Source organism: Procambarus clarkii, chromosome 58 (genome assembly GCF_040958095.1).
Source record: "Procambarus clarkii isolate CNS0578487 chromosome 58, FALCON_Pclarkii_2.0, whole genome shotgun sequence".
NCBI lineage: Eukaryota > Metazoa > Arthropoda > Malacostraca > Decapoda > Cambaridae > Procambarus > Procambarus clarkii.
In genome coordinates this window covers 9,406,360-9,422,799 of record NC_091207.1, presented here as the reverse complement: position 1 = coordinate 9,422,799, position 16,440 = coordinate 9,406,360, and positions in this window count along the sequence as shown.

Sequence of the window (16,440 nt, the reverse complement as noted above, 5' to 3'; positions counted from 1 at the left end):
GTCAAGGGTGACCTCTGGTGTCAGGGGTGACCTCTGGTGTCAAGGGTGACCTCTGGTGTCAGGGGTGACCTCTGGTGTCAGGGGGTGACCTCTGGTGTCAGGGGTGACCTCTGGTGTCAGAGGTGACCTCTGGTGTCAGGGGTGACCTCGGGTGTCAGGGGTGACCTCTGGTGTCAGGGGTGACCTCTGGTGTCAAGGGTGACCTCTGGTGTCAGGGGTGACCTCTGGTGTCAAGGGTGACCTCTGGTGTCAGGGGTGACCTCTGGTGTCAAGGGTGACCTCTGGTGTCAGGGGTGACCTCTGGTGTCAGGGGGTGACCTCTGGTGTCAGGGGTGACCTCTGGTGTCAGGGGGTGACCTCTGGTGTCAGGGGTGACCTCTGGTGTCAAGGGTGACCTCTGGTGTCAGGGGGTGACCTCTGGTGTCAGGGGGTGACCTCTGGTGTCAGGGGGTGATCTCTGGTGTCAAGGGTGACCTCTGGTGTCAGGGGTGACCTCTGGTGTCAGGGGGTGACCTCTGGTGTCAGGGGGTGACCTCTGGTGTCAGAGGTGACCTCTGGTGTCAGGGGTGACCTCGGGTGTCAGGGGTGACCTCTGGTGTCAGGGGTGACCTCTGGTGTCAAGGGTGACCTCTGGTGTCAGGGGTGACCTCTGGTGTCAAGGGTGACCTCTGGTGTCAGGGGTGACCTCTGGTGTCAGGGGGTGACCTCTGGTGTCAGGGGTGACCTCTGGTGTCAGAGGTGACCTCTGGTGTCAGGGGTGACCTCGGGTGTCAGGGGTGACCTCTGGTGTCAGGGGTGACCTCTGGTGTCAAGGGTGACCTCTGGTGTCAGGGGTGACCTCTGGTGTCAAGGGTGACCTCTGGTGTCAGGGGTGACCTCTGGTGTCAAGGGTGACCTCTGGTGTCAGGGGTGACCTCTGGTGTCAGGGGGTGACCTCTGGTGTCAGGGGTGACCTCTGGTGTCAAGGGAGCAACAAAGAGGGAGGAAGAGAGCAACAAAGAGGGAGGGAGGGAGCAACAAAGAGGGAGGAAGAGAGCAACAAAGAGGGAGGAAGAGAGCAACAAAGAGGGAGGGAGGGAGCAACAAAGAGGGAGGGAGGGAGCAACAAAGAGGGAGGGAGGGAGCAACAAAGAGGGAGGGAGGGAGCAACAAAGAGGGAGGGAGAGAGCAACAAAGAGGGAGGGAGGGAGCAACAAAGAGGGAGGGAGGGAGCAACAAAGAGGGAGGGAGAGAGCAACAAAGAGGGAGGGAGGGAGCAACAAAGAGGGAGGGAGGGAGCAACAAAGAGGGAGGGAGGGAGCAACAAAGAGGGAGGGAGGGAGCAACAAAGAGGGAGGGAGAGAGCAACAAAGAGGGAGGGAGGGAGCAACAAAGAGGGAGGGAGGGAGCAACAAAGAGGGAGGGAGAGAGCAACAAAGAGGGAGGGAGGGAGCAACAAAGAGGGAGGGAGGGAGCAACAAAGAGGGAGGGAGGGAGCAACAAAGAGGGAGGGAAAGAGCAACAAAGAGGGAGGGAGGGAGCAACAAAGAGGGAGGGAGGGAGCAACAAAGAGGGAGGAAGAGAGCAACAAAGAGGGAGGAAGAGAGCAACAAAGAGGGAGGGAGAGAGCAACAAAGAGGGAGGAAGAGAGCAACAAAGAGGGAGGAAGAGAGCAACAAAGAGGGAGGAAGAGAGCAACAAAGAGGGAGGGAGAGAGCAACAAAGAGGGAGGAAGAGAGCAACAAAGAGGGAGGAAGAGTGTGGGGGAGAACAGAGAGGAAGACAAAGGATGCCGGAATACAGATAATTGGCCTGAAATACTGAATATTGTATGAGCTGAAAAGAGAGAGTGAGAGAGAGTGAGAAAGTGAGAGTGAGTGAGAGTGAGGGAGTAAGAGAGAGTGAGAGAGTGAGAGAGAGAGTGGGAGTGAGTGAGAGTGAGGGAGTGAGTGAGAGTGAGAAAGTGAGAGTGAGAGTGAGGGAGTAAGAGAGAGTGAGAGTGAGAGTGGGAGTGAGTGAGAGTGAGAAAGTGAGAGTGTGGGAGTAAGAGAGAGTGAGAAAGTGAGAGTGAGAGTGAGGGAGTAAGAGAGAGTGAGTGAGAGTGAGGGAGTGAGTGAGAGTGAGGGAGTGAGTGAGAGTGAGAGAGAGTGAGAGTGAGGGAGTAAGAGAGAGTGAGAGTGGGAGTGAGTGAGAGTGAGAAAGTGAGAGTGAGGGAGTAAGAGAGTGAGAGAGTGAGTGAGAGTGAGGGAGTGAGTGAGAGTGAGAGAGAGTGAGAATGAGGGAGTAAGAGAGAGTAAGAGAGAGTGAGAGAGTGTGAGGGAGACGCTGTACACATCACCTTAGTAAATGACAGTTTCACTTGATAAATATTAATTCCATATTTATATGTGATGATAACAATATGTGTGTGTACTCACCAAGATGTGCTTGCAGGGTGGAGCTCGGCTCCTGGGCCCGCCTCCCACACCTTAGAGTAATACAGTGACACATTTCTCCCAGTTTTATCATATAAACAGTAACAACTTTGAATGTAATTATCTTGACAAAGTTGTTGGTCTAAGTTGCTCCAGTATTGACACTTCTCACACTGATAAAGTTCCTCCAGACGTCTCTATGACCCGTCTGTGTCTCCAGCTGCCATCTATGACCCGTCTGTGTCTCCAGCTGCCATCTATGACTCGTCTGTGTCTCCAGCTGCCATCTATGACTCGTCTGTGTCTCCAGCTTCCATCTATGACCCGTCTGTGTCCCCAGCTGTCATCTATGACCCGTCTGTGTCTCCAGCTGTCATCTATGACCCGTCTGTGTCTCCAGCTGCCATCTATGACCCGTCTGTGTCTCCAGCTGCCATCTATGACCCGTCTGTGTCTCCAGCTGCCATCTATGACTCGTCTGTGTCTCCAGCTGCCATCTATGACTCGTCTGTGTCTCCAGCTGCCATCTATGACTCGTCTGTGTCTCCAGCTGCCATCTATGACTCGTCTGTGTCTCCAGCTGCCATCTATGACTCGTCTGTGTCTCCAGCTGTCATCTATGACCCGTCTGTGTCTCCAGCTGCCATCTATGACCCGTCTGTGTCTCCAGCTGCCATCTATGACTCGTCTGTGTCTCCAGCTGCCATCTATGACTCGTCTGTGTCTCCAGCTGCCATCTATGACTCGTCTGTGTCTCCAGCTGCCATCTATGACTCGTCTGTGTCTCCAGCTGCCATCTATGACTCGTCTGTGTCTCCAGCTGCCATCTATGACCCGTCTGTGTCTCCAGCTGCCATCTATGACCCGTCTGTGTCCCCAGCTGCCATCTATGACCCGTCTGTGTCTCCAGCTGCCATCTATGACTCGTCTGTGTCTCCAGCTGCCATCTATGACCCGTCTGTGTCCCCAGCTGCCATCTATGACTCGTCTGTGTCTCCAGCTGCCATCTATGACCCGTCTGTGTCTCCAGCTGCCATCTATGACCCCCCCGTCTGTGTCTCCAGCTGCCATCTATGACCCCTCGTCTGTGTCTCCAGCTGCCATCTATGACCCCTAGTTCTGCTGTCAACAATGATGCTTTGTCTATTTCCCTCAGAATCTTGTATGTTGTTGTCATGTCTTCCCATATCTCTCCTCTTCTCCAGTGAGGTTAGATCCAGGGGCCAGATTCACGAAGGTACTTACGGAAGCACTTACGAACCTGTACATCTTTTCTCAGTCTTTGGCGGCTTTGTTTACAATTATTAAACAGTTAATGAGCTCCGAAGCACCAGGAGGCTGTTTATAACAATAACAACAGTTGATTGGCAAGTTTTCATGCTTGTAAACTGTTTAATAAATGTAACCAAAGCCATCAAAGATTGAGGAAAGATGTACACGTTCGTAAGTGTTTGCGTAACTGCTTTCGTGAATCTGGTCCCTGTTCTCTCAGTCTTTCCTCATAGCTCAATCCTCTCAGTTCTGCTGCTATATTGGTCTTCCCTTCATCTTATACTGGTATACTGGTCTTCATACTCCTGCTCCAGTCCTCATAACGTTACATTTAGCTGGGGTAAACTCTAGCAGCCATTTTTTAGACCACTTCTGGGGTGTCCAACTCCTCTTGCAATGCATCACTCTGTCACCCTAACCTAACCTGACTCTCATCAGTGTTGCAACATCTGCAACCATTGACAGGAAGGAGCCAATGGTCTCTATCAGGTCATTGACATATATCTGCAACAGTCGCGGCCCCAGACCCGACCCTTGGGGCACTCCACTTCTTACCTCTCCACGCCGGTGTCTCTCACCCTCACCCTTTGTTGCCTTCCTCAGAGGTACTCTCTCAGGTGTGTGTGTGTGTGTACCATGCAGGTGTGTGACACGTGTGTGTGTGTGTGTACCAAGTGTACTGGCAGGACAGGCTGCAGCTCTCCAGCCCCGCCTTATGACTCACATATATGAAAAAATAAAAATGTTCTCACAACGATCCATGAACTCCACACCTGCTGGCCCTGTGTACTCCACACCTGCTGGCCCTGTGTACTCCACACCTGCTGGCCCTGTGTACTCCACACCTGCTGGATATGTATAGGCTATACAGGGACCAGGTAGCCCCCACTAATGAGGGAGGGGGGTGAGGGAGAGGGGGGGGGCTACACAAGGACCAGGTAGCCCCCACTAATGAGGGAGGGGGGTGAGGGGGAGGGGGAGGGGCTACACAGGGACCAGGCAGCCCCCACTAATGAGGGAGGGGGTGAGGGGGAGGGGGAGGGGCTACACAGGGACCAGGTAGCCCCCATTAATGAGGGAGGGGGGTGAGGGAGAGGGGGGGGGCTACACAAGGACCAGGCAGCCCCCACTAATGAGGGAGGGGGTGAGGGGGAGGGGGAGGGGCTACACAGGGACCAGGCAGCCCCCACTAATGAGGGAGGGGGGTGAGGGGGAGGGGGAGGGGCTACACAGGGACCAGGCAGCCCCCACTAATGAGGGAGGGGGTGAGGGGGAGGGGGAGGGGCTACACAGGGACCAGGTAGCCCCCATTAATGAGGGAGGGGGTGAGGGAGAGGGGGGGGGGGGCTACACAAGGACCAGGCAGCCCCCACTAATGAGGGAGGGGGTGAGGGGGAGGGGGAGGGGCTACACAGGGACCAGGCAGCCCCCACTAATGAGGGAGGGGGTGAGGGAGAGGGGGGGGGCTACACAAGGACCAGGTAGCCCCCCACTAATGAGGGAGGGGGTGAGGGAGAGGGGGAGGGGCTACACAGGGACCAGGTAGCCCCCCACTAATGAGGGAGGGGGTGAGGGAGAGGGGGAGGGGCTACACAGGGACCAGGTAGCCCCCACTAATGAGGGAGGGGGGTGAGGGAGAGGGGGAGGGGCTACACAGGGACCAGGCAGCCCCCACTAATGAGGGAGGGGGGTGAGGGAGAGGGGGGAGGGGCTACACAGGGACCAGGTAGCCCCCACTAAGAATATATTCCAGGGTGTCAAGATAATAACGATCTGGTTCCCGATAATTTTCCAGTGGCAGGAAGACTGAGTGTGGTCACCTTAGAGTAGTGAGCCTCCGGCCAGTGTCCACACCCCAGGTGTGAGGCAGCACACCAGCTCCAGCTCCTGGTGTGTACCTGCTGACCCGCGGCACTCTCAACACCTCACCTGCTGTGCAAGGAAGACCCACTGTGAGGCTCACATACACCCCGGGTGCCGCCCGGAGCCACTGTGAGGCTCACATACACCTCAGGTGCCCCCCGGAGCCACTGTGAGGCTCACATACACCTCAGGTGCCCCTCGGAGCCACTGTGAGGCTCACATACACCTCAGCTGCCCCCCGGAGCCACTGTGATGCTCACATACACCTCAGATGCCCCCCGGAGCCACTGTGAGGCTCACATACACCTCAGGTGCCCCCCGGAGCCACTGTGAGGCTCACATACACCTCAGGTGCCCCCCGGAGCCACTGTGAGGCTCACATACACCTCAGGTGCCCCCCGGAGCCACTGTGAGGCTCACATACACCTCAGGTGCCCCCCGGAGCCACTGTGAGGCTCACATACACCCCGGGTGCCGCCCGGAGCCACTGTGAGACTCACATACACCTCAGGTGCCCCCCGGAGCCACTGTGAGGCTCACATACACCTCAGGTGCCCCCCGGAGCCACTGAGAGGCTCACATACACCCCAGGTGCCCCCCGGAGCCACTGTGAGGCTCACATACACCTCAGGTGCCCCCGGAGCCACTGTGAGGCTCACATACACCTCAGGTGCCCCCCGGAGCCACTGTGAGGCTCACATACACCTCAGGTGCCCCTCGGAGCCACTGTGATGCTCACATACACCTCAGGTGCCCCCCGGAGCCACTGTGAGGCTCACATACACCTCAGGTGCCCCCCGGAGCCACTGAGAGGCTCACATACACCCCAGGTGCCCCCCGGAGCCACTGTGAGGCTCACATACACCCCAGGTGCCCCCCGGAGCCACTGTGAGGCTCACATACACCTCAGGTGCCCCCCGGAGCCACTGTGATGCTCACATACACCTCAGGTGCCCCCCGGAGCCACTGTGAGGCTCACATACACCTCAGGTGCCCCCCGGAGCCACTGTGAGACTCACATACACCTCAGGTGCCCCCCGGAGCCACTGTGAGGCTCACATACACCTCAGGTGCCCCCGGAGCCACTGTGAGGCTCACATACACCCCGGGTGCCCCCCGGAGCCACTGTGAGGCTCACATACACCTCAGGTGCCCCCCGGAGCCACTGTGAGACTCACATACACCTCAGGTGCCCCCCGGAGCCACTGTGAGGCTCACATACACCCCGGGTGCCCCCCGGAGCCACTGTGAGGCTCACATACACCTCAGGTGCCCCCCGGAGCCACTGTGAGACTCACATACACCTCAGGTGCCCCCCGGAGCCACTGTGATGCTCACATACACCTCAGGTGCCCCCCGGAGCCACTGTGAGGCTCACATACACCTCAGGTGCCCCCCAGAGCCACTGGGAGACTCACATACACCTCAGGTGCCCCCCGGAGCCACTGTGAGGCTCACATACACCTCAGGTGCCCCCCGGAGCCACTGTGAGGCTCACATACACCTCAGGTGCCCCCTGGAGACATATAGGTAAGCCTCCCGTCAAAGCCGTCCGCAACGTTCAGTTTTCTATAAGTTAATAATCTCAGTAAATCGTAAACTCAACTAATTTTGCCCTTAAGGCGGCCGCTGATGAAAGATTATTGGCGGGAGTTCCGGCGGCGCCCTCGTCAGGTGACACAAACTGTGGTTGATGGGGTGGTTAAGGCGCCTCCTCCACCTGCACCACCTCCACCCTCACGCTCCTCCCTCCACCTGCACCTCCACCCTCCACCTGCACCTCCACTGTCACGCTCCTCCACCTGCACCTCCACTGTCACGCTCCTCCACCTGCACCTCCACTGTCACGCTCCTCCACCTGCACCTCTACCTGCACCTCCACCCTCACGCTCCTCCCTCCACCTGCACCTCCACCCTCCACCTGCACCTCCACCCTCACGCTCCTCCACCTGCACCTCCACCCTCACGCTCCTCCACCTGCACCTCCACCCTCACGCTCCTCCACCTGCACCTCCACCCTCACGCTCCTCCACCTGCACCTCCACCCTCACGCTCCTCCACCTGCACCTCCACCCTCACGCTCCTCCCTCCACCTGCACCTCCACCTCCCTCCACCAACACTCCCACAAAAACCTAAACGACTCAGGACTTTTGGCGTGTTTTTGGTGGTAAAGCTGTGGGCGGCGGGGCGCGACCCCGGCCACACGCCGCCAACCACCGCCCGCCTCCTCTGTCTTAATCCTTCTCATAATTTTGGCGTCGTCAGCAAACATTGAGAGGAATGAGTCTATACCCTCTGGGAGATCATTTACATATATCAGAAACAAGATAGGACCGAGTACAGAGCCCTGTGGGACTCCACTGGTGACTTCACGCCAATCTGAGGTCTCACCCCTCACTGTAACTCTCTGCTTCCTATTGTTTAGGTACTCCCTTATCCACTGGAGCGCCCTACCAGTTACTCCTGCCTGTTTCTCTAGCTTATGCATCAACCTTTTATGGGGTACTGTGTCAAAGGCTTTCCGGCAGTCCAAAAAGTTGCAGTCCGCCCAGCCTTCTCTTTCTTGCTTAATCTTTGTCACCTGATCGTAGAATTCTATCAAGCCTGTAAGGCAAGATTTACCCTCCCTGAATCCATGTTGATGGGTTGTCACGAAGTCTCTTCTCTCCAGATGTGCTACCAGGTTTTTTCTCACAATCTTCTCCATCACCTTGCATGGTATACAAGTTAAGGACACTGGCCTGTAGTTCAGTGCCTCTTGTCTGTCACCCTTTTGTATATTGGGACCACATTCGCCGTCTTCCATATTTCTGGTAGGTCTCCCGTTTCCAGTGACCTACTATACACTATGGAGAGTGGCAAACAAAGTGCTCTTGCACACTCTTTCAATACCCATGGTGAGATTCCGTCCGGCCCAACAGCTTTTCTCACGTCCAGCTTCAATAGGTGCTTCTTGACCTCATCTCTTGTAATTTCGAACCTTTCAAAGGTCGCCTGGTTTGCTGCCACCTCTCCTAGCACAGTGACCTCTCCTTGTTCTATTGTAAAGACCTCCTGGAACCTTTTGTTGAGTTCTTCACACACCTCTTTGTCATTCTCTGTGTACCTGTCCTCGCCCACCCTAAGTTTCATCACCTGTTCCTTCACTGTTGTCTTCCTCCTGATGTGACTGTGTAGTAGCTTTGGTTCGGTCTTGGCTTTATTAGCTATATCATTTTCATACCTTTTCTCAGCTGCTCTTCTCATACTAACATACTCGTTCCTGGTTCTCTGGTATCTCTCTCTACTTTCTGGTGTTCTGTTATTACGGAAGTTCCTCCATGCCCTTTTGTTCAGCTCCTTTGCTTTCATACATTCCCTGTTAAACCACGGATTCTTCTTTTGCTTCTCTGTTTTTTCCTGTTGGGCTGGGACAAACCTGCTTACAGCCTCCTGACATTTTTGGGTGACATAGTCCATCATGTCTTGTACGGACTTAGTTCTGAGTTCTGTGTCCCAATGTATATCCCTTAGGAATTTATTCATCTCCTCATAGTTTCCTTTTCGGTACGCCAGCCCTTTGTTTCCCAGATCTTTTTGGGGGGTGATAATTCCTAGCTCAACCAGGTACTCAAAGCTCAATACACTATGATCACTCATTCCCAGAGGGGCTTCCAACTTAACTTCCCTTATTTCCAACTCATTTAGGGTAAATATCAGATCAAGCAAGGCTGGTTCATCCCCTCCTCTCATTCTTGTCGGTCCCTTGACGTGTTGACTTAGAAAGTTTCTTGTTGCCACATCCAGCAGCTTAGCTCTCCATGTGTCTAGTCCTCCATGTGGGTCTCTGTTCCCCCAATCTATCTTCCCGTGGTTGAAGTCTCCCATGATTAGTAGTCTGGATCCGCTCCTGCTAGCCACAGAAGCTGCTCTCTCTATTATATTGACGGTGGCCATGTTTCTATCATATTCCTGTCTGGGTCTTCTGTCATTCGGTGGGGAGTTATATATGACTACTATTATAATTTTCTATCCTCCAGTTGCTATGGTGCCTGATATGTAGTCACTGAAACCTTCACAGTTCTGATTTACCATCTCTTCAAAACTCCAACCTTTTCTTATCAGCAAAGCTACACCACCTCCTCCTCTCCCTTCTCTCTCTTTCCTCACTACATAGTAGCCCTGTGGAAACACTGCGTTTGTTATAGTTTCGTTAGCTTTGTTTCTGTGAGTGCTATTATGTCTGGGTTTTCTTCTAGTGCCCATTCTCTAAGTTCACTTGTTTTATTTGTAATCCCATCTAAGTTAGTGTACATCGCCTTGAAGCTCACTTTCTTCAGTTCATTTTCTTGTCCCCTTTTGGCGAGCATTCTGCTGGTGTGGGAAGCTGTTCCATGGGTGAGAAGATCTGTGAGGTGGCTTGCAGGGTCTCAGAGAATTTTGGGGTGGGGGGTGGGGGTTTAAGGGAAGGGGGGACAGGTAGGGTGTGGGGTAAGGAGATAGGGGGGACATGGAGGATATGGGGTGAGGGGGAGGAGGAGGGATAGGGAGGGTATGGGATATGCCGGTACAGGGGGGGGGGGAAGGTGGGAGGGGGGACATGGTGGGAATGGGGAAGGGGTGTCAGGGTCAGAATGGGGTGGGGGGGGGGGAGGGAGGGTTGGGTGGGGGCAGGTAGGGTGAGGGGAAGGGAGGGTTTCTATGCAGAGGGGGGTGGTGGTGTTGCCCTCCCCTCTGGTGTTGCTGGGATGCTGGTTTTGGGTTCTCCTCTTGTCTCTGGGACTGTTGTGTTGGGGGCTGTGATTTCCTCGTTTGCTCCTCTCTCCCTGCGCTTCCTCCTTGCCTCTGCTGCCCTGGCTCTCTCCTCCTTCGTCCTGTCCCTCTGCAGGAATACTTTTTTGTATCCCTCCACATGCTGCAGTCGACTCTTCCTTTCGAGAATGTCCTCCTTCGTGGTTTCGTTTGTAAACACCACCTTTACAAGCCGGTTTCTGTCCTTGTTGTACCAGCCCAACCTGAAAACCTTCTCAATGTTTCGTTCAGCCCCTTCCATCTGTAACCCCTTCAGTAGCCCCTGTACTGCCTCTCTTTCCTTGCTATTCCATTCTTGCCTGTTGGATCCTTCCTGTTCTTTGATGCCTACAACTACCACTGATCTTTTTCTCTCCAGCAGCTGAGTTGTGCACCTTGCTGCTTCCTGTGAAGTGGCTGCTTGCATCGCTACCTCCCTCACTATGTCCATCTCCTCCCTTGCTGATGTCAGCTCACTTTGCAGGTTGCTAATTGTAATCCTCATTTCATGCATCTCCCTCCTGAATTCCTCCAGAACTGGGGTTAACATTTCCTTCGTTTCGTCACTCTGACTATTCCCTGTGTCCCTGTTGCATCCTCCTGCTATTTTGTCCCTTTCCCTGATATGTTTTGATAGGGTTAGGCAGGGGGGTGCAGGGAGGGGGCGGCAGAGAGAGGGGGGGGTAGAGAGAGAGAGAGAGAGAGAGAGAGAGAGAGAGAGAGAGAGAGAGAGAGAGAGAGAGAGAGAGAGAGAGAGAGAGAGAGAGAGAGAGCAAAAGAGAGCAAGAGAGATAGAACAAGAGAGAGCAAGATAGGGAGCAAGAGAGAGAGCAAGAAAGATAGGGCGAAAGAGGGAGGGAGGGAGGGAGGGTGAGAGAGAGGGAGGGAGGGTGAGAGAGAGGGAGGGAGGGTGAGAGAGAGGGAGGGAGGGTGAGAGAGAGGGAGGGAGGGCGAGAGAGAGCGAGGGAGGGCGAGAGAGAGCGAGGGAGGGCGAGAGAGAGCGAGGGAGGGCGAGAGAGGGAGGGAGGGACGGCGAGAGAGAGGGAGGGAGGGACGGCGAGAGAGAGGGAGGGAGGGACGGCGAGAGAGAGGGAGGGAGGGCGAGAGAGAGCGAGGGAGGGCGAGAGAGGGAGGGAGGGACGGCGAGAGAGAGGGAGGGAGGGCGAGAGAGAGAGAGAGAGAGAGAGAGAGAGAGAGAGAGAGATGGGGAGGAGGAAGGTTGTATGTCACTCTATCTATGGTGTCCAGTTGTCGTGTAGGGGGAAGGGGGGGGGCCGGTGTGACCCTGACCTGTTAATCCCTACACACACATTACAATTCAGGTCCCACTGAGCTCACAGTGAGGTCACTGCTTCACTCTCTATCAATCTATCAAGATTACTATTCTATTATCGAATGAAATGCATTATATGTGACTACTATATGATATTATATAAGCCTTGCACACTGTTGAAGACTTCAGTGAGAGGGACACTTACCAGTGACCACCCAACAAGCACAACCAGGCAGTTCCCCGGCGAGTCGTCCCACGGTGGCCGTCAGGTCAGGTCACTCCACATGGTTCTCCACACTGTACATGCACCGGTGATGCCACTAGCTCCACTTTGGTTACTTCGCACTATCGCTTGCTATATGACTATGCTACGATGTACTCTGCTTGCTACACACCGGGAGCCTGGTGGCACCCTGCTGGCTACACACCAAAGGGGCCGGGTAGCCTGGTGGATTGCGTGCAGGACTCGTAATTCTGTGGCGCGGGTTTGATTCCCGCAACAGGCAGAAACAAATGGGCAAAGTTTCTTTCACCCTGAATGTCCCTGTTACCTAGCAGTAAATAGGTACATTGGAATTAGTCAGCTGTCACGGGCTGCTTCCTGGGGGGTGTGAGTGTTGTGTGGGGAGAGAGAGAGAGAGAGAGAGAGAGAGAGAGAGAGAGAGAGAGAGAGAGAGAGAGAGAGAGAGAGAGAGAGAGAGAGAGAGAGAGAGAGAAGTAGTTAGTAAACAGTTGATTGACAGTTGAGAGGCGGGTCAAAAGAGCAGAGCGCAACCCCCGCAAGCACAACTAGGTGAATACAGAACATGGTCTATGGAGGCAACCCGTTCTCGCAAATTTAATAAGTCAATATTGACTTATTAACTACGTGCATAGGTGATATACTAAACATAATAGATACCCTTAAAAAGCTTCATAGAAAACACCGACCTTACCTAACCTTGTTAGTATCTTAAGATAAGCATCTTATTGCTTCGTAATTACAATTATTACTTAACCTATACCTATTATAGGTTAGGTAATAATTGTAATTACGAAGCAATAAGATGCTTATCTTAACATACTAAGTAGGTTAGGTAAGGTCGGTGTTTTCTATGAATCTTTTTAAGGGTAGCTATTATGTTAAGTATGTCACCTATGCACATATTTAATAAGTCAATATTGACTTATTAAATTTGCGAGAACGGGTTGCAAGAGGAGGTGTCTGGGAACAAGTCTACGGATCCCGCCCGCCACAGTTGACTATAAACTGTCAGCTTGGCCTGAGGACTGTACTGTACCTCTGTACCTCGCGTACACACAGGGTACACACAGGGTACACACTGGGTACACACAGGGCACACAGGGTACACACAGGGTACACACAGGGCACACAGGGTACACACAGGGCACACAGGGTACACACAGGGTACACACAGGGCACACAGGGTACACACAGGGGCACACAGGGTACACACAGGGTACACACAGGGTACACACAGGGTACACACAGGGTACACACAGGGCACACAGGGCACACTGGGTACACACAGGGCACACAGGGTACACACAGGGTACACACAGGGCACACAGGGTACACACAGGGCACACAGGGTACACACAGGGCACACAGGGTACACACAGGGTACACACAGGGTACACACAGGGCACACAGGGTACACACAGGGCACACAGGGTACACACAGGGCACACAGGGCACACAGGGTACACACAGGGCACACAGGGTACACACAGGGCACACAGGGTACACACAGGGTACACACAGGGTACACACAGGGTACACACAGGGCACACAGGGTACACACAGGGTACACACAGGGTACACACAGGGCACACAGGGTACACACAGGGTACACACAGGGCACACAGGGTACACACAGGGTACACACAGGGTACACACAGGGCACACAGGGTACACACAGGGTACACACAGGGCACACAGGGCACACAGGGTACACACAGGGTACACACAGGGTACACACAGGGCACACAGGGTACACACAGGGTACACACAGGGCACACAGGGCACACAGGGTACACACAGGGTACACACAGGGTACACAGGGTACACAGGGCACACAGGGTACACACAGGGTACACAGGGTACACACAGGGCACACAGGGTACACACAGGGCACACAGGGCACACAGGGTACACACAGGGTACACAGGGTACACACAGGGCACACAGGGTACACACAGGGCACACAGGGTACACACAGGGCACACAGGGCACACAGGGTACACACAGGGCACACAGGGTACACACAGGGTACACAGGGTACACACAGGGCACACAGGGTACACACAGGGTACACAGGGTACACACAGGGCACACAGGGTACACACAGGGTACACACAGGGCACACAGGGTACACACAGGGTACACACAGGGTACACACAGGGCACACAGGGTACACACAGGGTACACACAGGGCACACAGGGTACACACAGGGTACACACAGGGCACACAGGGTACACACAGGGTACACACAGGGTACACACAGGGTACACAGGGCACACAGGGTACACAGGGCACACAGGGTACACACAGGGTACACACAGGGCACACAGGGTACACACAGGGTACACACAGGGTACACAGGGCACACAGGGTACACAGGGCACACAGGGTACACACAGGGTACACACAGGGTACACACAGGGTACACAGGGCACACAGGGTACACAGGGCACACAGGGTACACACAGGGTACACACAGGGTACACACAGGGTACACAGGGCACACAGGGTACACAGGGCACACAGGGTACACAGGGCACACAGGGTACACACAGGGTACACAGGGCACACAGGGTACACAGGGCACACAGGGTACACACAGGGTACACACAGGGTACACAGGGCACACAGGGTACACAGGGCACACAGGGTACACACAGGGTACACACAGGGTACACAGGGCACACAGGGTACACAGGGCACACAGGGTACACAGGGCACACAGGGTACACACAGGGTACACACAGGGTACACACAGGGTACACAGGGCACACAGGGTACACACAGGGTACACAGGGCACACAGGGTACACACAGGGTACACACAGGGCACACAGGGTACACAGGGCACACAGGGTACACACAGGGTACACACAGGGTACACACAGGGCACACAGGGTACACAGGGCACACAGGGTACACACAGGGTACACAGGGCACACAGGGTACACACAGGGTACACAGGGCACACAGGGTACACAGGGCACACAGGGTACACACAGGGTACACACAGGGTACACACAGGGTACACAGGGCACACAGGGTACACAGGGCACACAGGGTACACAGGGCACACAGGGTACACACAGGGTACACAGGGCACACAGGGTACACAGGGCACACAGGGTACACACAGGGTACACACAGGGTACACAGGGCACACAGGGTACACAGGGCACACAGGGTACACACAGGGTACACACAGGGTACACACAGGGTACACAGGGCACACAGGGTACACAGGGCACACAGGGTACACAGGGCACACAGGGTACACACAGGGTACACACAGGGTACACACAGGGTACACAGGGCACACAGGGTACACACAGGGTACACAGGGCACACAGGGTACACACAGGGTACACACAGGGCACACAGGGTACACAGGGCACACAGGGTACACACAGGGTACACACAGGGTACACACAGGGCACACAGGGTACACAGGGTACACACAGGGTACACAGGGCACACAGGGTACACACAGGGTACACACAGGGTACACACAGGGTACACACAGGGTACACAGGGCACACAGGGTACACAGGGTACACACAGGGTACACACAGGGCACACAGGGTACACAGGGCACACAGGGTACACACAGGGTACACACAGGGTACACACAGGGCACACAGGGTACACAGGGCACACAGGGTACACACAGGGCACACAGGGTACACAGGGTACACACAGGGCACACAGGGTACACACAGGGCACACAGGGTACACACAGGGCACACAGGGTACACACAGGGCACACAGGGTACACAGGGCACACAGGGTACACACAGGGCACACAGGGTACACACAGGGTACACACAGGGCACACAGGGTACACAGGGTACACACAGGGTACACAGGGTACACACAGGGTACACACAGGGCACACAGGGTACACACAGGGCACACAGGGTACACACAGGGTACACAGGGCACACAGGGCACACAGGGTACACACAGGGTACACACAGGGCACACAGGGTACACACAGGGTACACAGGGCACACAGGGTACACACAGGGTACACAGGGTACACACAGGGTACACAGGGTACACAGGGCACACAGGGTACACACAGGGTACACAGGGTACACACAGGGCACACAGGGTACACAGGGTACACACAGGGTACACACAGGGTACACACAGGGTACACAGGGTACACACAGGGTACACAGGGCACACAGGGTACAGAGAGAGAGAGAGAGGAGGGCAGCAAACACTCACCTGAGGCGTGGTAGTTGTCAACATAGGAGACGGCGCGGTCCCTGACTGTGATGGTGGTGTTGGTGGTGAGCTGGTGCGGCCCCAGCGTCAGCCGGCACTCTGCCCGCACGCTCCCGCCCGCCCGCGCCACCTGGGGACGACACGGGAGGCTCAGCCACCTGGGGAGGACACATGGGGCTCAGCCACCTGGGGACGACACGGGAGGCTCAGCCACCTGGGGACGACACGGGAGGCTCAGCCACCTGGGGACGACACGGGAGGCTCAGCCACCTGGGGAGGACACATGGGGCTCAGCCACCTGGGGAGGACACATGGGGCTCAGCCACCTGGGGAGGACACATGGGGCTCAGCCACCTGGGGAGGACACATGGGGCTCAGCCACCTGGGACGA